This window comes from Sus scrofa, chromosome 17 (genome assembly GCF_000003025.6).
Source record: "Sus scrofa isolate TJ Tabasco breed Duroc chromosome 17, Sscrofa11.1, whole genome shotgun sequence".
NCBI classification, from domain to species: Eukaryota; Metazoa; Chordata; class Mammalia; order Artiodactyla; family Suidae; genus Sus; species Sus scrofa.
The window spans coordinates 27,026,522-27,050,309 of record NC_010459.5 but is presented as its reverse complement, the minus strand read 5'-3'; the positions used below and the strand labels follow the sequence as shown (position 1 = coordinate 27,050,309).

General features: G+C 45.6%; 1 protein-coding gene across 5 annotated transcripts in view; it reads right to left on the bottom strand.

The window, feature by feature from the left end:
* Positions 1–23,788, bottom strand: part of SCP2D1 (SCP2 sterol binding domain containing 1) — a 157,041-nt gene that overhangs the window by 78,522 nt on the left and 54,731 nt on the right. Inside the window, exons 3-4 of one of the 5 annotated variants that reach the window (XR_002340053.1) lie at positions 4,515–4,653; positions 3–2,448 (exon numbers count right to left, since the gene is read on the bottom strand). The exons of 2 other annotated variants lie outside the window; for them this stretch is intronic. The gene's annotated coding sequence lies outside the window, so the exon portion shown is untranslated. Of the gene's footprint in view, positions 1–2; positions 2,449–4,514; positions 4,654–23,788 lie in introns of those variants that run through there. 2 more of the 5 variants (XR_002340052.1, XR_002340054.1) reach the window with 2 other exon arrangements.

Below are 23,788 nucleotides of genomic sequence, written 5' to 3'. Positions count from 1 at the left end.
GTAGTCTATTTGAGAGGTGGTCCCAGGAAGTCCCACTACAGGAATGGGAAAGTGAGGCCAGGAAGGGGAGCCACCAATAGAGGAGGTGGGATGAATGGGGACACACTGTGGGCAACTGGGGATGTCACATTGAGCACTCTGGGAGAGAGCATACAACAGGGCACAGAGTTGTCCCACCTTTGGGACAGGGGTGAGGAAGTGGGGTGTGTATCCCTCAAGTAATAACATGAAGGTTAGCAGAGGGCTAGTCCCAGGGCATACTAACTTCTGCCCGCCTTGACCAAGTGTGCTAGGGAGCGCCCTCCAGTGGAGAGCTGGAGATACCTGCCATAGCCGGCCCCCAGCATGCCCCAAACAGTGACCAGAGAGCAGATGGACAGGGCACTAGCCCCACCTGCAGCATGGCAAGATTTGCTTTGACAGTTGGGTTTTCTGAGCCTTCTGAGTGATATAAACTACGCTTGTCTCCTCCCCTGGGTGGATACAGCCCAGCACCATTCCTCAGACACTGAAGTGACCTTTCTCAGGCCAAGTTCACTGGCTATCCTGCAGTCTCCACAGTCAGACACTGAGATTTCCAAAAGGGACTGACATCTGCAAGGGGAGGGGGGAGTTTTCCTCAACTGTCTTAGGGTCGCTGGCTGGGTCCAAAAATTAAACTGACAAAGGAGAAAAGCAGGCAAATTTATTGAATTTTTACATGTACATGGAAATTGTCACAAGAGAATGGTGACCTGGAGAACTGACCGGAGTAGGCAGCTTTTATACCCTGTAGATGAAGAGACAATACATTTGTGAAGAATTGACAAAACAAAGGGGCTTGGGCTTGGGGGAGTGCATGGCAAAGACATAGGAAGATGAGCGTGAGTTTAACAAGGTTTCTTTGTACAGACTTCTTGGCTCCCCAATTCCCCATCTCTGGTGCTAAAAATGGGAGTTTTATGACCTATTTTGGGGAAGAAGGGAGGGCGGGAGGGAGTGGAGTCAGAGTATCCTTCCTGCTTCTGCTGTTTTCTCTAATGCCTCCAGCTGGGGACAGTCCCTAGGCCAAGGTGCCATCTGTGGACTATTGTGTCCTGAACCCCCTCACATGAAATAGTAAAACCAGTCCCCCAGAAGAAACCCCTGCCCTACAGACGCAGGACACAAGGTGATTCCAGACTTTCCACAACAGCTTTTGTTGTCAGATGGTTTACAGAGGGTCCTGTCACTCTTAAGTAAGCAGCACATCTCACCCAGCCAAGGCATTCGTCCCCAAACGTGGCTCTGGCCTCCAGTGCTCCACCCACGCTGTGAACTCCTGGCAGAGTGAGCTTTGTGGAGCCAAGTTCTGTATGTACCCCCTCTTTATTCCAAAACTTGTCATACTTCTCATTGCCTAAAGAACAATGTCCAGTCCTCTAAAGCTCCACAATCCACAACCAGCCTGGCTTCCTGGTCCAGGAGCCAGTCAGTCCAGCTGCTGAGACCCAGAGAAACTGTGTCACCTTCAACACTCTTCCCTCAGAACACCTGCCCTCCCTCTCTCTGCCCAACAAAAATCTCTCATTTATGGGACAAGTCAAAACTTGCCTCCTCCTTGAAGCCCTCCCAGATCACTCCAGCCCACTGGGCCATCCTCCTGAGTCCCAGACACAGGTCTTATCTGCATTACCCATGTGAACTTGGAACACACTTGGTGCTGGAGCTTCTTTTACATAAGCTGTCTTAGCCCACTGGGATGAAAAAGGCCCTGGAGGGAATGAGTAGCCGCTCACATTTGCTTCTGCTTTTCTAAGCTCCTGGAAAAGAGACGGCAGGTACGTGCATTTTTTCTTTCTTCTTCTGCTAATGGAAGAAGAGACTCCACCAAACCTTGTGTCTTACACACACCTGGATTCCCTTGGCCTGGTTAGTGCCAGGCAGAGCAGCCACTCGATAACTACTTGCCTTGTGAATTCATTAGTTTATCTATCAGCCTCGGCCCTTAGCATGGATGGAATCTTAAATAAAAGCATTACTTGGTCCTCATCCAATCTTCTCAGAGTTTTATTCACATTTTGTGTTTTTATTTGGACCTCTCCGCCCGCTCAAAAGGTCACTCTATGCCCCCAAAGCTATCTTACAAAAAAAGAATTCTGTGACTTTGTTTTTATTTTCCCTCAATAAAAAATAACCTTTGAAGAGAGGAAGCACATTTAGGTGGTTTTTTTATTTTCTTCTTTGGAACTAAAAGCATGAAAATTTGGTACACTCAGACCCGGCATTCACGGTTGCCATGGCATCTTGTCCTTTGAGGGGGTGGAGGATCTTCCCACAATGCAGTTCTCTGCAGACTCGCAGGGACTGGGCGGATAGAGCACATAGCAGGACTCTGTGCTGCTCATCTCTGTCTGCCCTGAACCTGGCCGAGGGCTCAGCAAATAGAGGCTAGTTGTCCCAGATCACATCTCACGGCCCCCTTCACATCTACAAATCAAAGAGAGTGACGCTGGGAAAGCAGTTCTGTATAGGACCACATGGTGGAAAATAACAGAAGTGGACTCAAGCTGGCATCCGTAACTCAGGAGGCTCACCGTCAGGATCCTGGAGTCAGGCTGGGAAGGGCTGAAACAGAGCCCCGGAGACTCCCTGCAGGATTTCTCCCAACCCCAGCCCCTGCTCCTCTCTGCGTGCGGCTACATCCTTCTCTTTGAGCCATCGGACCATCCCCCTTCCCTGCCACCCTCAGAGAGAGACATGAGCCCAGTCTGGGCTTGGTGCCCCCTGTTCCCACACTCACACACCCCCGCATCTGATCTACAGTGCCCTGAGAGATGGGATCATATCGGGCAAATATGGCTGATGCAGGTTACCCCTGTGGGAGGGAGGAAGGGTAGTTTAAAGAATTCACTGAGTGCTGTGAACACATACCCCCCAAATGCATCTACAACAGACCTCCTGCACAGAAATTCCTAAGGGGCAGCTTTCGAGCAAGGAACACTCAGATACAGGAAAGCTGCCCCAAATTCCAAAGTGCTAAGAGAAAAACCCCATGGCTCAGGCTCGTTCATAAGAAAAACAGCCCATCTAAACTATTTGCTCCTGGGGGCAGGGGGGAACACTGGAGGAGATGGGCAAGTAGAGTCGAATACTGTTTTTTGGGGTTTTTTTGTTTTTTGGGTTTTTTTTTTTTTTTTTTTTTTTGCCTTTTCTAGGGCCACTACTGCGACATATGGAGATTCGCAGGCTAGGGGTCTAATCAGAGCTGTAGCCGCTGGCCTACACCAGAGCCACAGCAATGCGGGATCCGAGCCACTTCAGCAACCTACACCACAGCTCACGGCAACGCCAGATCCTTAACCCACTGAGTAAGGCCAAGGATCGAACCCAAAACCTCATGGTTCTTAGTCGGATTCATTAACCACGGAGCCAAGATGGGAACTCTTGGAATACTGTTTTTTGACAGATGTGTTTTTCACTAGCCTTTGAGTGTGGCTGCCGGTGGAGTGGGGCAGCCCAAGAGCAGGTGGGAAATTACACAAGGAGGGAGGAAATCTCCCCAGGAGCCCCTCACCCTGCTGCTGTAGGACAGGTTTGTGCTCTATCTGTCACCCTACATTTCCTGGGCCCTGACATATCCCGGGCCTGGAAGAGTAGCTTGGGAGACTTGTCATGTGTGCCTAGGCCCGGAAAGATGAACTTTCAGGGTAAATGCCCAGCTAGCGATTGCCCCGGAGCAAAACAGCAACTTAAAAAACAACCACAGTCAACTGCTTTGCTCACAAAGTTGCAGGTGGGGCAGAGTAGAACGGCTCATCTCTGCTCCAGGTGGGGGCTGGTGGAGGCTCCACTGTAAGGTGGCTCACTCCCTTGTTCCCAGGTGGGGCTCCAGTCAGGTGGGAAGCTCAGCCAGGTACAGCCAACCCTGGTTCCTCTCCCCAAAGCCACTCCCAGGCCATTGGGCTCCCTCACAGTAGGGCAGCTAGGTCCTGAGAGGCAGTACCCCAAAAGACAGGGAGAAGAAACTACCTGGGTCTGAAAACTGGCATCACTGCCCTTTAGCTCTATCCTCCTGACCACGCGGTCACAGAATCGGGTTCAAGGGAAGGGAGCACGGGCCCTGCCTCTGAATGGGAAGCGTGTCAGAGAATTGGGAGCCTTGTAACAGGATCACAGCTACATATAGTAGATGTAAGGGTGGGAAATTCGTCTTGGCAGGGTGAAAGGTCAGCTCTGTCCTTCAGACCCTACTCCCCAAGGTCAGATGGACTTCCTCCCACTCCCGAGGCTGCTTCTCCACCCTGAGGATCACAGCGGTCCCACCCCCACCCCCGGCCCAGCTCAGCCCCTCTCCAGCAACCATAGCTGAATGGCTGGACCCTCCCACTGAAGGGTGAGCACTAGAAGAAGGGTTGGCAGGGGAGGGATAAAAGGGGCGAAAGTTCAAGGGGAAAGCATTTCCTCAGCCCAATGCTGAGCTCCCAAATGTCCCAGACAAAGGCCCCACACCCATCACAGGAGCTCGGACAAACCAAAGAACAGAAGAGTTATACCTCCAGCCCTGCAGGAGCTCTGCGCGGTTTGGATTAGGGTCAGCAAACATTTTCTGTAAAGAGCCAGACGGTAAATATTTTGAGCTTTGCAGGCTGCTGATGGTCTCTGACAAATGCTCCTCTTGGTTCTTTTAAAACCCTTTAAAAACATAAAAGCCCTCTCTTGGCCTATGTCTCATACAAAACACACTGCTGGCAGGATCTGGTCCCCAAGCCCTGGTATGGCCCCTGCCCCTTCAAAGTGTGTTCTGGTGATCCAGCAGCAGTGTCATCTGGCAGCTTGTTAAAATGCAGACCCTCGGGTCCACACAGACTTAAATAAGTCCTTGTTCAGACCATGCACCCAACTGCCTTCTCCCATGTCCCCTGGGTGGACTGGCCGACTGGAAGCCCTCTGCCACCGCCTGCATTGGACTCACACACCAGATCCCACAAACAACTAGCAAGGAAATGACTCTTCCCTTAGATGTGACAAAATGAGATTCTCCTCAGGCTTCTCCAAGTTTCCACCAAGATATCTATGGAGGCACAAAGAACATGGAAAATTCATGCCACCACCATCATGGCACGAGAGTGTGTCGGCAAACTGCTCAGCTCTCCTCCCTCGGCAGTGCGGTCTGTGCCACCCCCACCCCAGTCCCCACCCCATGCCACAGAACCTAGGATCACCCCAGGGACTCATTTGTTAACGGAAAGCAGCAGAGATGCCGAGTCACTCCCAGGCCAGGAGGGACAAGTCCTAAGCTCCTCAGGGTCCTCTTGGGACTCTGGTCCTGGGGGAAGGGGGAGGAGGGGACAGCTACCATCTAAGAGGTCAACGGCCCTGAGACCACCAAGCTGAAGAAGCCACCAACCTTGCTCAGCTCCCAGCTGGCAGCCGTGTGAGAAGCCCTCTTGGACTCGGCAAGAGAAGCCCCCAAGGATCTGTGGCCCCAGCCAACATCTGAGGGCGGGAAGGGCAGCAAGGGTGGAAGAGGAGGTGTTTCCTTTGTACTACAAGCTAGTCGGTGAAGGAAATGGCTACAGGGAGGCAGAGGTGGTCACGCCCTGGAAGCCAAATGCCTTGACCTCCAACTGAAGTGTAACCAAGAGGGCACCAGAGGTGCCACGGGCCTTAATTCTGTTACGGAACCGAACTTGCTAAAAGTTACCTATTGCAAAGCCAATTTACTGACACCAGGTTGTGGTGAAGGAAAACACAGCATTTACTGCAGGGCGCCAAACAAGAAGAACCCAGCACTAAAGATGAGCAAAGACAGAGCATGGTGGTGGCCAACCATGTGGGCATGGGAAAGGCCCAGCTCTTGGGCAAGGCTTGGGGGTTCAGGTGACAGGACCCCCGCTTTTCACCCTCAGTGTGAAGTGGTCACTAAAGAAGGTATGGCGAGGTTTCAATGTGAGTTTGGAGGTGTCTACTTGCATAGACTCCACCCAGATAGCCTCCTGACCATTAGCTAGGGCTGAACTGTATCCCCCCCCCCAAAATCCAAAGGTTGAAGTCCTAACCCCTCAGTGTGATAGTATTTGGACACAAGATCTTTAAAGAGGTGATTAAAATCAGGTCATTAACGGCATTCCCATCGTGGTGCAGTGGAAACAAATCCAACTAGGAACCATGAGATTGCGGGTTTGATCCCTGGCCTCGCTCAGTGGGGTCAGGAATCTGGCATTGCTGTGAGATGTGGTGTAGGTCACAGACACAGCTCAGATCCCACGTTGCTGTGGCTCTGGCCTAGGCCAGTAGCTATAGCTCTGATTCAACCCCTAGCCTGGGAACCTCCATATGCTGCAGGTACGGCCCTAAAAAAAAAAAAAAAAAAAAAAAAAAAAAAAAAAAAAAAATCAGGCCATTAAGGTAGAACTCCAATCCAGCCTGACTGGTGTCATGACAAGAAGAGACACCAGGATCACTGGGACACAGAGGAAAGGCCATGTGAGGACAACACCAAAAGGAGGGACATCTGCCTGCCCAGGAGACAGGCTTACTGGAAACCACCCCTGCTGGCACCTTGAACTTGGACTTCAGCCCCCAGAATCATAAGGATATAGATCTCTATTGCTTAAGCCACCCAGGCTGTGGTGTTTCATTGTGGAAGTCCTTGCAAACTAAGGCACCATTTCTATGTGTCCGGCCCCCACTTCTGGGCCTTTCACTTCTATTGCCCACACCTGCAACCTACTTCATTCGGTGCCCTTGCATGCCCAGAACCACTACCACACACAGAACACAGGTGCTTTGGTGTTTAGGGTACCTGGATGCAGGGTGTGCAAGTCTCCCTCTCTGGCCTCAGGGCGGAACAAACTCTTGATGCACCTCACATGCCAGAGCCACTCACAGGATTGGCCTGAGGCTGGGGCTTCACCTGGAATTACAGCCTTGCTTGCTTCTTTTTCTTCCCTCCCCTGCCTGCCTTACTCCCTCCCAATGTCTCTCCAGAGTCCTGCCTAAATAAAACACTTGCATGCTGTGGTCTCAGGGGCTGCTTCGTAAGACCCTGGCTCACAAGAGCTCTCCATCCCAATGTCGAAGCTTCCCACCAACTTGATACCCACACTCCACTTACTACTAACTCTGAAGGGAACCGTGAAGGCCCCTCTGTTGGTCGCCCCCCTGCTCAGAATCCTCATTTCTGGCCCTATTGTATTCTCAACTGTGTCTCTGTCCAATCAAATGGAGCCTCTGGCCAGTTCTGTGAGGTTTAGTGAGGGGATAATTGCTCTGGTTACCCTCTCAGGCCCCTCCTGAGATGTCGGCAGCGCTAATCTAGCCTGCTCAGACCCCAGCCCCAAGTGCTGTGCCCAATCTTGGGGACCCTGCCTTTTACAGGACCCTGAAAGGGGGCTGGGGGAGGGAACAGGATGGTGAGGGAAGCCAGCATTTCACAAGGAGCCTCAGTCTAGCTCCCCCAGGAGCAGCCCCGAGGCAAGGATTCCTATGCAGGCACTTCATTTAGGAGGTGATCCCAGGAAAGAATGTGGGGTGCGTGACCCAGGGAAAGATGACATTACTGAGCAGGTCACTGCTGTGGGCACCTGCAGCCCCGCCCTGCTGGGGCCAGGACGCTGAGAAACAGTAGGACTCACCCCAGAGCTGTGCCCCATCCCACCCCCGGGGGCAGGGTCGCTGAAGAATTCCTACAGCAACTCCCACCCAGTAGAGTGGCCCTCAACTAGTTGAGAATCTGTTCTGAGGGCCTCTTCTCCCAGCACTATCAGTGGGCATAGGGTGGCAGACAGGTGCCCATGACCACACAGAGCCCTCGAGGTCAGGGACCTGGAAGGGAGGGGACCTCGCTGAGGGGACCCGGCTGAGGCGCCGGCAGCATCTGCTACTCGAGGGAGGGTTTTAGGAACTGACACTGTTAAGCCAGAAGAGGAGACAGAGAAGTGTGATCAAAGACAGGAAATTCAAACACGAGTTTTCCTGGCTAAACATCATGAGCTGGACAAGTCACTTGATTTCTCCAGGCATCCATTTCTGCATCTGTAAAGTATGGGTTAAAAATATCCTTCTCAGGAGAACATCTGAGGAACAGCAGGATGTTTGCCTCGACTCAAAGCATCTCCCCACAAGATCCTTCTGAATAACAAAGGGGAAAGGGATGCTTTATAGTGAAGGAGCCTGGCAGACACCACCTTAACCAAGTGATCAAAGTTATCAGTTTCCCTAATGAGATCGATAGTGTCCCGTGCTCCCTGGCATCACGTGCTCAGAAGACACACCAGTACTTCTGTGAATTTCTGCCCCAAATGCACAACCTGAGTCTCATCCTGGGGAGACATCAGAGAAACTTGGAATGAGGAACATTCTACAACATAATCAGCCTACACTCTTCAAAAACGTCAAGGTGGTGAAAGACAAGGGTCTGAAGGCTTTCCCCGCCTGCAGGCGGTTTAAGGGACCTGACAACTGATTGCAGTGTTTGAGCCAGGAATTTTTTCTTTTTTTTCTGCCGCAAAGGACTGCAACCCAAATGATGCCTACATCATAATAGTATTCTATATATGTTCAATTTCCTCATTTTTTATAATTGGGTAGCGGTTTTATAAAAGGGCTTTTGGAGAAATCGTGTCAGAAGAACAAACAGGGGAAAGAATAAAGGGGCAGAGGGATATTGTGTCTGTAACTTATCCTCAAACAGTCAGGAAAAATATTCTTACACATTTTCTGTAGATTTGAGATTGCATCAAGTTTTTAAAGTTAAAAGAAAAACAGTAACCACCTCAAGGCATTGGTGTCCTTATTTTAAAAGGTGAAGCACTGCAATTCCTCCCTCTCCAGAGTGGCTCCCCTCATCCTTTCCTCCTATCATCCCGCTCCCCCCAGCTCTCCCAGGGCCTTCTCCACCCCCTCCCGCTGGCCTCTCTGCCTCTGTGTCCCTCCCACGCTCCATCCCCACCACGACCAAAGAGATTTTTCTAAAAGGCAAATCTGACCTTATTTAAAACCCTTCCCTGCCTCACTCTTGCTTACAAGACAAATTCCAGTCAAATAAGACCCTCTGTGACTGGCTGCAGCCCATCCCTCCACTCCCTGCCCTTCCCTGAGCCCAGGTTTCCATAGCATGAGAGGAGCAGATGACCAGGTGACCACATGGCCAGATGAACAGACATTATACCGTCCTTCAGACTTGCCACGCTCTTTCCCCGTTCCACTCCTTTGGACATGCTATTTATTCTTTCCAGAAGACCGTTCCTCTCTTTCCCACAAATCTTTCACAAAGGCTCTTCTTCAGCATCACCTCCTTAGCCTCCCTGACCCACTAGCCCAGGCCCCAGACAAAGCCCATCCCTCCCTATTCCATGTTATGTTGTGATGTCTCTTTTACCTCCACAACACACCTGGAGCAGGTAGGAATCTCAGACTTCAACTCAGACAAGTGTTAGTGGAGGGTTTTTTTTGGTGTATAGTTGGTTTACAATGTTATGTCAATTTTTTCTATACAGCAAAGTGACCCACGTGTGTGTGTGTGTGTGTGTGTGTGTGTGTGTGTGTGTGTGTGTATTCTTTTTCTTATATTCTTTTCCATCATGTTTTATCAAGAGATTGGATATTGTTCCCTGTGCTATACAGCAGGACCTCACTGCATATCCATTCTAAACGCAACAGTTTGCATCTACTAACCCCAAACTCCCAGTCCATCCCACTCCCTCCCCCTCCCCCTTAGCAACCACAAATCTGTTCTCTACGTCTGTGAGGAGGATTTTTTTTTTTAATATCCCAGCTCCCTTTCCCCTTGAGTACAAGAACCCTTCTAGCCTTTTCTATAGTGGCTTACTGTTTGCCCAGCACACTTAAGCCCCAGCTTTCCACAGGGGTTGATGACAGGCTCTCTCTTGGTTGCTTTCCTTCCTTTGCATCACGTCCTGACTCCCCTCCAGGCATTCCCCTCATTGCCCAAACAAAGTACTTGCACTTGAATCCTTGTCTCAGGCTCATCCTCTGGAGGAAACAAAGCTAAGGCAGACAATATGTCTCAGTAATGTTAGTTCCCAACCTCATCTCCTCTGACCCATAAACTGATAAACCATACAACCTGGCAGGACCCCCTCTAATACATTAATCCAATGGTATATTATCAGGTGATTCTTCATTTCATTTTCTTTTTGTGTGTGTGTGTGGTTTCTATGTTAAAATGTATATGGATTTTTTTTGTCTCATTTATTTTTTTAATTGTTATTTCCCCAACACAATTTTTTTCTACTGTACAGCCTGGTGACCCAGCTACACATACATGTACACATTCTATCTTCTCACATTATCATGCTCCATCATAAGTGACCAGATATAGTTCCCAGGGCTACACAGCAGGATCTCATTGCTCATCCATTCCAAAGGCAATAGTCTGCATCTATTAACCCCAAGCTCCCCATCCACCCCACTCCCTCCCCCTCCCCCTTGGCAACCACGAGTCTATTCTCCAAGTCCATGATTTTCTTTTCTGTGGAAACGTTCATTTGTGCCATATATTAGATTCCAGTTATAAATGATATCATAAGGTACTTGTCTTTCTCTTTCTGACTAATTTCACTCCGTATGAGAGTCTCTAGTTCCATCCATGTTGCTGCAAATGGCATTGGTTTGTTCTTTTTTATGGCTGAGTAGTATTCCATTGTGTATATATACCACATCTTCCTAATCCAATCATTGTCGATGGACATTTGGGTTGTTTCCAAGTCTTGGCTATGGTGAATAGTGCTGCAATGAACATTCGGGTGCATGTGTCTTTTTTAAGGAAAGTTTTGTCTGGATATACGCCCCAAAGTAGGCTTGCTGGGTCATGTGGTAGTTCGACATACAGTGTTTTAAGTTACCTCCATACTGTTCTCCACAGTGGTTGCACCAACTTACATTCCCACTATCAGTGCAGGAAGGTTCCCTTTTCTCCACAGCCCCTCCAGCACTTGTTATTTGTGGACTTATTAATGATGGCCATTCTTACTGGTGTGAGGTGGTATCTCATGGTAGTTTTGACTTGCATTTCTCTAATTATCAGGGATGTTGAGCATGTTTTCATGTGCTTGTTGGCCATCAGTACAACTTCCTTGGAGAACTGTCTATTCAGGTCTTTTGCCCATTTTTCAATTGAGTGGTTGGCTTTTTTGCTGTTGAGTTGTATAAGTTGCTTGTATATCCTAGAGATTAAGCCCTTGTCACTTGCATTGTTTGAAACTATTTTCTCACATTCTGAAAGTTGCCTTTTTGTTTTCCTTTTGGTTTCCTTTGCTGTGCAAAAGCTTTTCAGTTTGATTAGATCCCATTGGTTTAGTTTTGCTTTTATTTCTGTTGCTTTGGGAGACTGACCTGAGAAAATATTCATAAGGTTGATGTCAGAGAATGTTCCCTTCTAGGAGTTTGATGGTGTCTTGTCTTATATTTTGGTCTTTCAGCCATTTCGAGTTTATTTTCATGCATGGTGTGAGAGTGTGTTCTAGTTTCCTTGATTTGCATGCAGCTGTCTAGGTTTCCCAGCAATGCTTGCTGAAAAGACTGTCTTTTTCCCATTTTATGTTCTTACCTCTTTTGTCAAAGATTAATTGACCAAAGGTGTCAGGGTTTATTTCTGGGTTCTCTATTCTGTTCCATTGGTCTGTCTGTCTGTTTTGGTTCCAGTACCACACTGTCTTGATTACTGTGGCTTTATAATAGTGCTTGAAGTCTGGGAGAGTCATGCCTCCTGCTTGGTTTTTGTTCCTCAGAATTGCTTTGGCAATTTTGGGTCTTTTGTGGTTCCATATAAATTTTTTGGATTATTTGTTCTAGTTCTGTGAAAAATGTCATGGGTAATTTGATAGGGATTGCATTGCATCTGGAGATTGTTTTGGGTAGTATGGCCATTTTTACAATATTAATTTTTCCACCCCAGGAGCATGGAGTATCTTTCCATTTCTTTACATCTTCTTTAATTTCCTTGATTAATGTTTTACAGTTCTCAGCATATAAGTCCTTTACCTCCTTGGTCAGGTGTATTCCCAGGTATTTGATTTTTTGGGGTGCAATTTTAAAAGGTATCATATTTTTGTATTCCTTCTGTAATATTTCATTGTTAGTGTACAGAAATGCGACTGATTTTTGAATGTTAATCTTATATCCTGCTACTTCTATGAATTTGTTAATCAGTTCAAGTAGTTTTGGGGTTGAGTCTTTAGGGTTTTCTATATATAGTATCTTGTCATCTGCATACAGTGACAGTTTTACCTCTTCTCTTCCTATTTGGATGAATTTTATTTCTTTTGTTTGTCTAATTGCTGTGGCTAGGACTCCCAAAACTATGTTGAATAACAGTAGTGAGAGTGGGCATCCCTGTCTTGTTCCAGATTTTAGTGGGGAAGTTTTCAGCTTTTCTCCATTGAGTACTATATTTTGTGTGGGTTTGTCATAAACGGCTTTTATTATGTTAAGGTATGTTCCCTCTATACCCATTTTGGTAAGAGTTTTGATCATGAATGGATGTTGGACTTTGTCAAATGCTTTTTTTGCATCTCTTGAGATGATCATGTGGTTTTTGACTTTTCTTTTGTTAATGTGGTGTATGATGCTGATTGACTTGCATATGTTGAACCATCCTTGTGAATCTGGGATGAATCCCATCTGGTTGTGGTGTATGATCTTTTTTATATGTTGTTGGATTTGGTTGTCTAGAATTTTGTTGAGAATTTTTGCGTCTATATTCATCAAAGATATTGGCCTATAGTTTTCTTTTTTGGAAGGATCTTTGTCTGGTTTGGGAATTAGGGTAATGGTGATGTCATAGAATGTCTTTGGGAGTGTTCCTTCTTCTTCAACCTTTTGAAAAAGTTTAAGGAGGATGGGTATAAGTTCCTCTTTGTATGTCTGGTAGAATTCACCTGTGAAGTCATCTGGTCTTGGACTTTTATTTGTAAGGAGTGTTTTTATGACATATTCAATTTCATTTCTAGTGATCAGTCTGTTCAGCTGGTCTATTTCTCCTTGATTCAGTTTTGGCATGCTGTAAGTTTATAGAAAGTTTTCCATTTCTTCTAGGTTGTCAAATTTATTGGCATGCAATTGTTCATAGTATTCTCTCATGGTTTTTTGTATTTCTGTAATATCCATTGTGACTTCTTCTTTTTCATTTCTTATTTTGTTTATTTGGGTATTTTTATCTCCTCCTCTTGGTGAGTCTAGCCAGAGGTTTATCAATTTCATTTACCTTTTCAAAGAACGAGCTCTTGGTTGTATTGATTTTTTCTATTGTTTTTTTAGTCTCTATTTTACTGATTTCCTCTTTGATCTTTATAATTTCCTTCCTTCTCCTGACTTTAGCTTTTGTTTGTTCTTTCTTTTCTAATTCATTTAGGTGGAGGGTTAAGTTGTTGATTTGAGATTTTTCTTCTTTTTTGAGGGAGGCCTGTATTGCTATGAATTTCCCTCTGAGCACTACTTTTGCAGCATCCCATAGATTTTGAGTGGTTGTGTCTTCCTTATCATTTGTCTCAAGGTATTTTTTTTAATTTCCTTCTTGATTTCCTCATTGACACATGTGTTTTTTAGTAGCATGTTGTTTAGTCTTCATGTAGTCAGTTTTTTTCTAATTTCTTTTCCTGTGGTTGATTTCTAGTTTCATGCCATTCTGGTCAGAGAAGATACTTGAAATAATTTTTATACTCTTAAATTTGTTGAGGTTAGCTTTGTGCCCCAGTGTGTGATCAATTCTTGAGAATGTTCCATGTGCACCTGAGAAGAATGTGTATTCTGATTTTTTTGGATGTAATGTTCTGAAAATGTCGATTAAGTCTAACTTTTCTATTGTGTCCTTTAGGATCTCTGTTGCCTTACTGATTTTCTGTCTAGAGGATCTGTCCATTGATGTGAGTGGGGTGTTAAAGTCTCCTACTATAATCGTATTCCCATCAATTCCTCCTTTTACGTCCATTAGTATTTGTTGTAGGTATCTGGGTGCTCCTATATTAGGGGCATATATATTGACAATTGTAATATCCTCTTCTTGAATGGATCCTTTAACCATTAAATAGTGTCCTTCATTGTCTTTCTTTATGGCCTTTGTTTTAAAGTCTATTTCGTCTGATATGAGTATTGAAACTCCTGCTTTTCTGTCATGTCCATTGGCATAAAATATCCTTTCCCATCCCCTCACTTTCAATCTATATGTGTCCTTTGCTCTAAGGTGAATTTCTTGTAGACAGAAGACTGAAGGTTTTTGCTTTTTTTATCCAGTCTGCCACTCTGTGTATTTTGATTGGGGCATTCAGTGCATTGACATTTAAGGTGAGTACTGATAGATATGTATTTATTGCCTTTTTAAACCTCATTTTCCAGTTGATTCAATGTTTCTCTTCTTTTCTTTTTTGGGTTGGATGGTTTCCATTTATTTTATGCTTGAGTACTTTTCTTTTCAGCTTTTGTGAATGTAATGTTCGGTTTTGATTTGTGGTTGCCCTGTTTTTTAAGCACATTAAGCCCTTTCTATATCTGCTTGCTGTTGCCTGATAGTCATATAGGCTCAAACACATCATTAAAATAAAAAAAATCTATATTTTCTTACTTTCCTTCCCCACATTGTATGATTTTGATGTCTTTTTTTTTTAATATCTTCATGTTTAGATCTGTATGCTGGCTTATTTAAGTGACTGCTTTCCAATTGTGGTTTCTTCCATCTTAATTCTTCTTTTTCTCTTTTTTTTTTGCATTTTTTTTAATTTAGAGAAGCCCTTTTAGTATTTATTTTAGAATGGGTTTAGTATTGCTGTACTCTTTTAGCTTTTGTTTGTTGGAGAAATTCTTTATTTCTCCTTCTATTTTAAATGATATTCTTTCTGGATAGAGTATTCTAGGTTGCTGAGTTTTTCCTTTCAGCACTTTAAATACATCTTGCCACTACCTTCTGGCCTGAAGAGTTTCTGTAGAGAAATCAGATGATAGCCTTATGGGGGGGGGGTCCCTTATAATTAATGCTTTGCTTTTCTCTTGCTGCCTTTAGAATCCTCTCTTTAACTTTTGCCATTTTTATTATAATATGTCTTGGTGTGGGCCTGTTTGGGTTCAACTTGTTTGGGGCCCTCTGTGCTTCCTGTATCTTAATATCAGTATCCTTTAGATTTGGAAAGTTTTCAGCCATAATTTCTTCAAATATATTTTTGATCCCCTTTTTCTTTTCCTTCTGGAATTCCTATTTTGCATAGATTGATCAGCTTTATATTATCCCATAGGCCTCTTATATTGCTTTCATGTTTTTTTGGTTTGGCTTTCTGTCTGCTGTCCTGATTGGGTGATTTCCATTATTTTATCTTCCATGTCACTAATTCATTCCTCTGCATTAATCATTCTGCTCTTTATTGCCTTTAGCTCAGTTTGTATCTCAGTTTGTAACAGCAAATGAATTTTCTGTTTTTCTTGGCTCCTTCTTATATTTTCTAGTTCCTTTCTAAAGGAATCTGCATTACTGCTCGTATCCTCTTAATTCTTTCAGTATTTTCAATACCTCCCTTTTGAATTCAATGTCTGTCAGACTGCGGAGGTCTGTTTCATTGTTGACTGCTTTAGGTGAATTCTCCTGTTGCTTTAACTGGGAATGGTTTCTGAGCTTCTACATCTTGCTTGCGTTTTTCTTTTTCTGTGAATTTGGGGAAGCCAAACTGTAGTCTTGTAAGGTTACTTCTATGCAAGAATACCCCTTTGTATTTTTGGAGGAGGTTAATATTTATTTTTTGTGCGAGAGTTTGAATATTTGCTGTCTCTTTCTTCAGTGTGAGCAAGGTGTTGTTCCCAGGATGCTCAGTGTGTTTTCAGGGAGAAGGAGGCAATGGTTAGGGCCAGCAGTCAGTGCCTGGTCATTGGACTCTCAACAGCAGCAAGGACCTCCAGAGCCTGAGTCTCAGTGCCAGCCCCTGCCTGAATGTCTCAGGCTGTGATGTCCAGGCCGGTGGTTCAGATGATCTGTGCAGCTCTCACTCTGCTTTGCTGTTCTCAGTCCAGCTGTTGCGCTTTTCTTGGCAAATTTGAGGTCCTGCAAACTCGGCACATCTTTTGTCAGTTAGATGGCTTCCCAGGAGGTGGGTTCCTTTTCTCCTTCACAGCTCCCTCTTGGGAATGCTAGTCCCACCCTGATTCCTTTTCTCTATATATATTTTTTTCTTTTGTTCCACCCACTTATGTCAAGAGTTTCTTGATTTTTTTGGAGGTTTAAGTTCTTTTGCCAGCTTTCAGTTGATGTTTTGTACAAGTAGTTTTACATGTAGATGTGGTTTTTTGATGTGTTTGTGGGAGAAGGTGTGCATGACCTCTTACTCCTCCGCCATCTTCTATTTTCTATTCTAGCTGTCTTTGGAACAAATGAGGTATAAAGGAAAATACACGCTACTGTCTTCATATTTGTGAGTGTAAAAATCTTTCAGATTTTGTATTTCAAACTTGAAAATGTCAGAGTTCCCATCGTGGCTCAGTGGAAATGAATCTGACTAGCATCCACGAGGACACAGGTTCAATCCCTGGCCTCGCTCAGTGGGTTAAGGATCCAGCATTGCCATGAGCTGTGGTGTAGGTCACAGATGCGGCTTGGATCTGGCATTGCTGTGGCGCTGGCATAGGCTGTCAGCTACAGCTCGATTAGACCCCCAGCCTGGGAACCTCCACATGCCGTGAGTGTGGCCCTAAAAGGAAAAAAGACAAAGAGAGAGACAGAGTTAATCCTTTCCTAGATCAACGACAGAAGATGGAAAGCTGAAATCAGAGCAATAGTTCTTTTTTCTTTTTTTTCTTTTTCTTTTTTTTTTTTTTTTTTTTTTTTTTTTTTTTGTCTTTTCTAGGGCTGCACCCATAGCATATGGAGGTTCCCAGGCTAGGGGTCTAAATGGAGCTGTAGCCGCCTGCCTACACCAGAGCCACAGCAACACCAGATCTGAGCTGCATCTGCAACCTACACCACAGCTCATGGCAACACCAGATCCTTAACCTACTGAGAAAGGCCAGGGATCAAACCTGCAATCTCATGCTTCCTAGTCAGATTTGTTAACCACTGAGCCATGACGGGAACTACAGAGCAACAGTTCTAAAGCTAAAGTTTGCATCAGAATTACCTGGAAAGCTGGTTGAAATACACTTTGCTCGGTCACAACTCCAGAGTTTCAGATTCCATGGGTCTGAATTGTATAATTACCAGATTTGCTAATAAAAATACATGACTTTAGCTTTGGATTTTAGCTAAATAATATCTTTTTAGTACTTAGTCCCAAATGTTGTGTGAGACATGCTTATACTAAAAAAATCACTGTTGTTTCCCTGAAGTCCTCATTTAACTGGGCATCCTGTATTTCATCCGGGTGAAGCCCAAACATCTGTGTGTCTAACAAGTTCCCAGGTGACGCTGTTGCTGTGGTCTGCGAACCACATTTTGAGAAGCCCTGGACAACTCAGATACCCTCTTCAGAAATTTCCATTTCAACTCTGAACGCTGCTGGCTGGAGCTTCTCACCCTGGAGGCATACGCACAGGTATCATTGTCGTCTTCCTGTGTCTGTGTACTTCCTTCCAGGGTGGGAAGCTGGTGCCCAAGGGTCAGGTAAAGTGAGTGCCTTGAGCACCTCTTGACTGTCTTGGTCACTGAGAGGTGGATTTCACAAACTCACCCTTGAACCTGAGTGACTTTAATCATTTCAACAACAGTTAATCCTCTAGGGACAGGGCAAATCTGGTTCTTCTTGGCTAAGTCCATGCCTACTACTTTGGAAATTGGCCCTGCTGGCTTTGAGAGGAGACACTGTTTTCCCGGTAACAATGAGCTGTTCCTTTGCATTTGGAAATCCTCACTTTGGTTTCCTGCAGCAGCACTGCTCTGAGTGCTACACGCTTCCCACTTCCCTTTGCTGAGATCACAGGTGCTGAGAGATGCACAATTTGGCCTTCTTTATTTCTGTTGGCCGAGCAGTTGCTTTGCCCTTTATCATCACGGCCAGGCCTGTGATGGTGAGACAGTTGCACCTTGCTGTAGGGGTCGTTCTTGTCATTTACCTTCCAGGTAAGCAATTGTTTCCCACTGACTATATTTATATATGCGAAAACCATACCTAAAGACAAAGAGCAAAATAACTGAATAAAAAGAACCCAAAAGAACACACTTAGGTAAAATCAACCCTTATTCAGTGTGTTTTTATCAGTGACCACCGTGGACTCTGGCTTTTAAGACCACTGTTACCGGGCCCCCTGCGAGAGGTGCTAATTTAACTGGCCTGACCAAGGGGACTTTTAAAACCCTGGTGGTGCATCACCTTAGCAAAATGTTGGACAGGATTTATTAAAGTTGGACACACAAGTTCCTGTTGTGGCTCAGCAGCTAAGGAACCCAACCAGCATCCATGAGGACGTGGGTTCGATCTCTGGCCTCAATCGGTGGGTTAAGGATCCGGCATTGCCATGAGCTGTGGTGTAGGTCACAAATGTGGCTTGGATCCCAAGTTGCTGTGGCTCTTGCAGCTACAGTTCCAATTGGACCCCTAGCCTGGGAACTTCTACATGCTTCAGGTGAGGCCCTAAAAAGACAAAAAACAAAAAACAAACAAACAAAAAGTTGGACATACATAGTCCTGTTCTGCGAGGTCACAGCAGACATTGACCTCCTGACTCCTGAACCCCTGTTCTCGGGAGAAATACAGGCTTAGGTTCCCACAAACATCTAGTCATAACACTGCCATGAGCCGATCAGTACCTAACCTTGTTTTATGTATGTTTCTGTTTCAAGACACCATACTTTACAGTTGGTTTCTTAGCACTGAACTCACAGCCCACAGCACGATTACTCATGCCTGAGTGAAGCTGACCTAACACACATTTTCTCCACGAGGCACATCACAGCCTCTCAAGCTTAGGAACTCAGATGGCACTTCAGCATCAGGCTTGGGGCCATTTTAAACATTGAAATCACCAATAAAAGCACAAAATGAAGAAAAAAAGGTGGTTCTAAATATACATAGTGAAAAGGACGCTGTTTAAAGGCTGAGAGCTCAAACAAGAAGGCAGAGCATTGCTTTGTTTGACCTCAGCTGGGAGGGCAACTCATATATTCCTCTGCTCTGCATATGCCTGCAGGACTGCAAATGTGCTTGAGTATTGACTTCTGGGGCGACAGATCTCTTTTGGCAAATAGGCAAATTCACAATACAGAACCTATGGAAATTAGGATGGACAGTGCATCTGCCCTTAGCCCCCAGCAACCCACTCCACTGCTAAATAAGAGAGCATGGATCCACCCAACAGTATGCACTGAATTCCCCAAACAGTGCAAACTTGGAAATCCTCAGACATCCATCCACCGGAGAATGAGTGAGGTGAGACATATTCATGTGACAGAATACTAATCTGCAACACAAATGAACACCCGCAATGACATAAATGAATCTCAAAGGCATTTGGTTGAGCAAAAGAAGGCAAACAGAAGAGACAACATATTTTATACAAAATTCAAGATCAGGCAAAATTAATCTATGGTAACAGAAAACAGAACAGTGGTTACCCTCCGGGGTACAAATGGGAAGGGACACAAGGTCTCCTGCAGCAGTGCTGGAAATGTTCTATTCTTAAGATAGTGGTTACACAGATGTAAAAATCCACTGAGCTGCACACCTAAGATACTGCACTTTTTTGTATGTATGGTATACCTCTACTTCAAAAGCAAACAAATAAACAAAAAGCTGCCAAGGTAATTCTAAAGTGCAGCCAAACCTGGGAACCACTGCTTTAAAGAAATTTCTGAGCCTCATCAGTGCCCTGGGCATCCCCAGTTATGCTGCCCTCTCCACCTTTAGGGTCCTGACAGCTTGCAGGAGGCTCTCCATGCAGTGCCCACCATGTAAAATCAGAGATCAAAGAATAATAGAGCTGGGAGGAAATTCAGAAACCATCTAGTGACAGGGTGGCTGAGAGGTTTCCACCTCACTACGATAACTCTCCAGTCAATCAGTAATGGCTCCCTGGCATTCTGGACTCTGGGTGCTGAGACTGTACCCTAAAAAGGCAGGGGAGAAGGTGCACTGTCCATCCTAATTATCCTGGGTGCCTGGGTGAGGAGAGACGCACAGATAGGCCTTCTATGTGCACCAGGCTAGTCCAGCTTTCTTCCTTTGTCACACGCAGATATGGAAACCCAGGGAAATGACTTAGCCAATTTCACATTATATTGGTACCAGAGACAAGATCAAACCCAAGTGTGTTCTGAGCAGCCAGCTAGGACAGAGGTTTGCCACTTGGTGAGACACCACGGGGTGGGGGCTGGGAAGGAGGTGCGTTAAGAGGGAGGAACCAAATCACGATCTGAACCAGACTGGAGATGCGTCCGTCTGAGGGCAAAGACCAAGAAACTGCTTTCCTGAATATCAGGGAATGTGAAAGAGTATAAATACAAACATCCAACTTCCGTTTCAAAACTGTATGTCCAGGCACTTATTCACAACCCTTCAGCAAGCATTTCAATGGAAAGAGCATGGGAGTTCCTGTCGTGGTGCAGTGGAAACAAATCCGACTAGCATCCATGAGGACACAGGTTCAATCCCTGGCCTCACTCAGTAGGTTAAGGATCTGGTGTTGCCAAGAGCTGTGGTGTAGGTCACAGACACAGCTCAGATCTAGCATTGCTGTGGCTGTGGCATAGGCCGGCAGCTGTAGCTCCAACTTGACCCCTAGCCTGGGAACCTCCGTATACTGCAAATGCAGCCCTAAAAAGACAAAAAAAAAAAAAAAATAGAAAGAGCATGAATAAGAATGTTCTTTGCAAATCATAAGATGCTTTATAAATGTCAGCTGTTTTGATAAAATGCTTTTTAACAATCATAATAAAATATCCACCGTATATGCAGTCCTGTACTAGAAGTTGTGGGAAATATCACAAAAGTTGAAGACACAAGGAGTTGAGTAACAAATTGGGGTCGTAGGACCTAGATTTGGGGAAGATGCCCATTCAGCTATGAGTGATGTTGAGCTATTCACCACCACCTGGGTCTATCTTTCAAGTTGCTAAGTGGGTTTTATTTTTTTTAAGTGGGTTCTATATGAGTCCCCACCACATAAGATCACAGGAGGGACTGAATGAAATGTGAAATTATTTTGTGCTTCAGAGCTACACTTTTTTTTTTTTTTTTGGCTATGAACACAGCATGTGGAAGTTCCCAGGCCAGGAACTGAACCCATGCCACAGCTGTAACCAGAGCCACAGCAGTGACAATGATGGATCCTTAACCCACTGAACCACCAGGGAACTCCCCAAGCTACACTTTTATAGACAAAAGTTTCCAATAGTCAAGCCAGTAGGTCAAAATCATGAAGGGTCATAACTGGCTAAAGGCTGGTAAGTGTTATTTACTATTTGCAATGCCCTTAAAAGGACTGTCTTGCTCCTCTGCCATGCTGGCAGGCCCCTGGCTCACCGGAGAGTCCAACTACAGCCAGACTGCAAGAGGCCCCAGGCTGTGGGGCAGATTGCCTCTGAGCTCCCACAGCCATAAAATTCTGGCTTGGAGAAAAATACACTTTTGAGCAATAGTTCCCGATTTTAATCACTGGGCCAGGTTTCAAGGACTCATGTCTAGGCTCCACCCAGTGTCTGCTATAGATCCCCAGGTGACGTCCAGCATGCAGCCAAGTTTGGGAGCAACTGATACAACGGATCTGTAAGAAATTGTGAAGAAGCCTCACAGTACCAATGACACAGATGAAGAGACATCTCTGCTCCAGCTCAGGGTCAGCTGAGCAACCAGGGCAATTGCAGAGGCAGAGATCTGCAGAGCCCAGGGCTCCCCTGAGGTCTGACACCCACCTGCATAGGAAGTGAGCCTGCAGGAGCACGATGCCACAGCAAGGAGCTATCTAGCCACCAAAGGGCCATCAAGGCATCCCAAAGGCCTTTTGGGGCTGAACTTTTGGGGCTCAGGGGAGGGGCAAGGAAGGATACTCAGTGGTTTCCCTGCAAAGCCCTAGGACCAATGACCACCTCCAGCCCTCCTTCTATGAGAAAGTCCAGACCCCTTCTTATGGAAGCATGGTCCAGGCTGCTGTGAGGAGGTCTGCCAGGCTCCACTAGCATTGACCCTATACTGGACAAATGGCTTCCACACACAGTACCTCATTTCGTCCTTCTAGTCCAGTGAGGCAGCCAGGGACAATAAGATTATCCTCAGTTTAGAGTTCCCATTGTGGCTCAGCAGTAAGCCACAAACTAGTAACAAAGAAGACTAGTAACCATGAGGATATGGGTTCGATCCCCGGCCTCGCTCAGTGGGTTAAGGATCTGGTGTTGCCATGAGCTGCAGTGTAGGTTGCAGACGAGACTCAGATCCAGTGTTGCTTGTGGCTGTGGCTGGCAGCTGAAGGTCAAATTCGACCCCTAGCCAGGGAACTTCCATATGCCTCAGGTGTGGCCCTAAAAATCCAAAAAAAAAAAAGATTATCCTCAGTTTACAGACAAGAAAATCAAGGCTCCTGGGTTAGGAGGCTTGCCAAGGTCACAAAGGCCAGAACAGGCTGAGGTGGGATTCAAACCCAGATTCCCTCACTCCTAGTGTGAGCTACTTTTTAATTATTATCATTAGCAATAACAGATAAAGTTGAGTATGTATGTGTTCCAGGTGCTTGCTGCACCTTATATCAGTTTTAGCATCTTATCCTCATATTACACTAGAAGGTATGTATTATCATTACCATTTTACAGAGAAAGACACTGAGATCGAAGGGTTTAAGTCACTTGTCCAAACTCATATACTATTCTGCTAGGAGTAGTTGTGGGCGACACTGCATTAGAAAGCAACAAACACAGGAGATCTCTCATGACACAGCTGCAGGAGTTCCCATTGTGGTGCAGCAGCTATGAATCCGACTAGGAATCATGAGGTTGCAGGTTCGATCCCTGGCCTCGCTCAGTGTGTTAAGGATCCGGTGTTGCTGTGAGCTGTGGTGTAGGTCACAGACGAGGCTCGGATTCCGAGTTACTGTGGCTGTGGCGTAGGCTGGCGGCTATAGCTCCGATTTGACCCCCAGCCTGGGAACCTCCATATGCCACGGGTGCGGCCCCAGAAAATGCAAAAAAAAAAAAAAAGAAGAAGAAGAAAAAGAAAAAGAAAAGAAAAGAAAACAATATAGAGACACAGCAGCTGAGATGCCTAGTCTATAGCTGAAGAAGCTGACTCCCACGTGGGCATAGCTCCCACCAGATTTGTGAGTCTGATTTGTCTAGACCAGAGCCGTGTGGACAGATTTTATCCAAGGACGTAGGTCTCTACTCCACTTCCCCACTCCTCAGCTTCCTCTGAATCCCAGGGCCTGGGAAGGAAAGCAGAATTCTCACTCCCCCGCCCCCAATTCCTGAAGCAGGGCTCAGGCCTAAGACATGAGCAAACCCATCATCTTTCAATCCAGAGACCTGCCCCCAAGGTGAGAGTACCCTACCCACACAGAATCACGTCCAAAGGGAACTCTGATCCCACCGGCCATAGCACACATTTTGAGTGAATCCTTGCTTAACCTAAAACACAGAGATCCTCCTTGATGGCTTCCTTCTAAGCACCTACTTTAAGAAACAATCGGTCTTCGGACCACCAATTACAGATCTAATGGACATCATTTCCTCCTGATACACTGCATTAGGAAAGACACACATTTCTTGGGTGTTCCTGCCAAAAAAAAACCAACTGAATCTGATCATGAGGAACATCAAACAAACTCAAATTGAGGGACGTTCTACAAAACAACTGGCTTATACGCTTAAAAAAAACCAAGGTTGTGAAAGTCAAAAATAGTTTTAAAGAACTGTTGC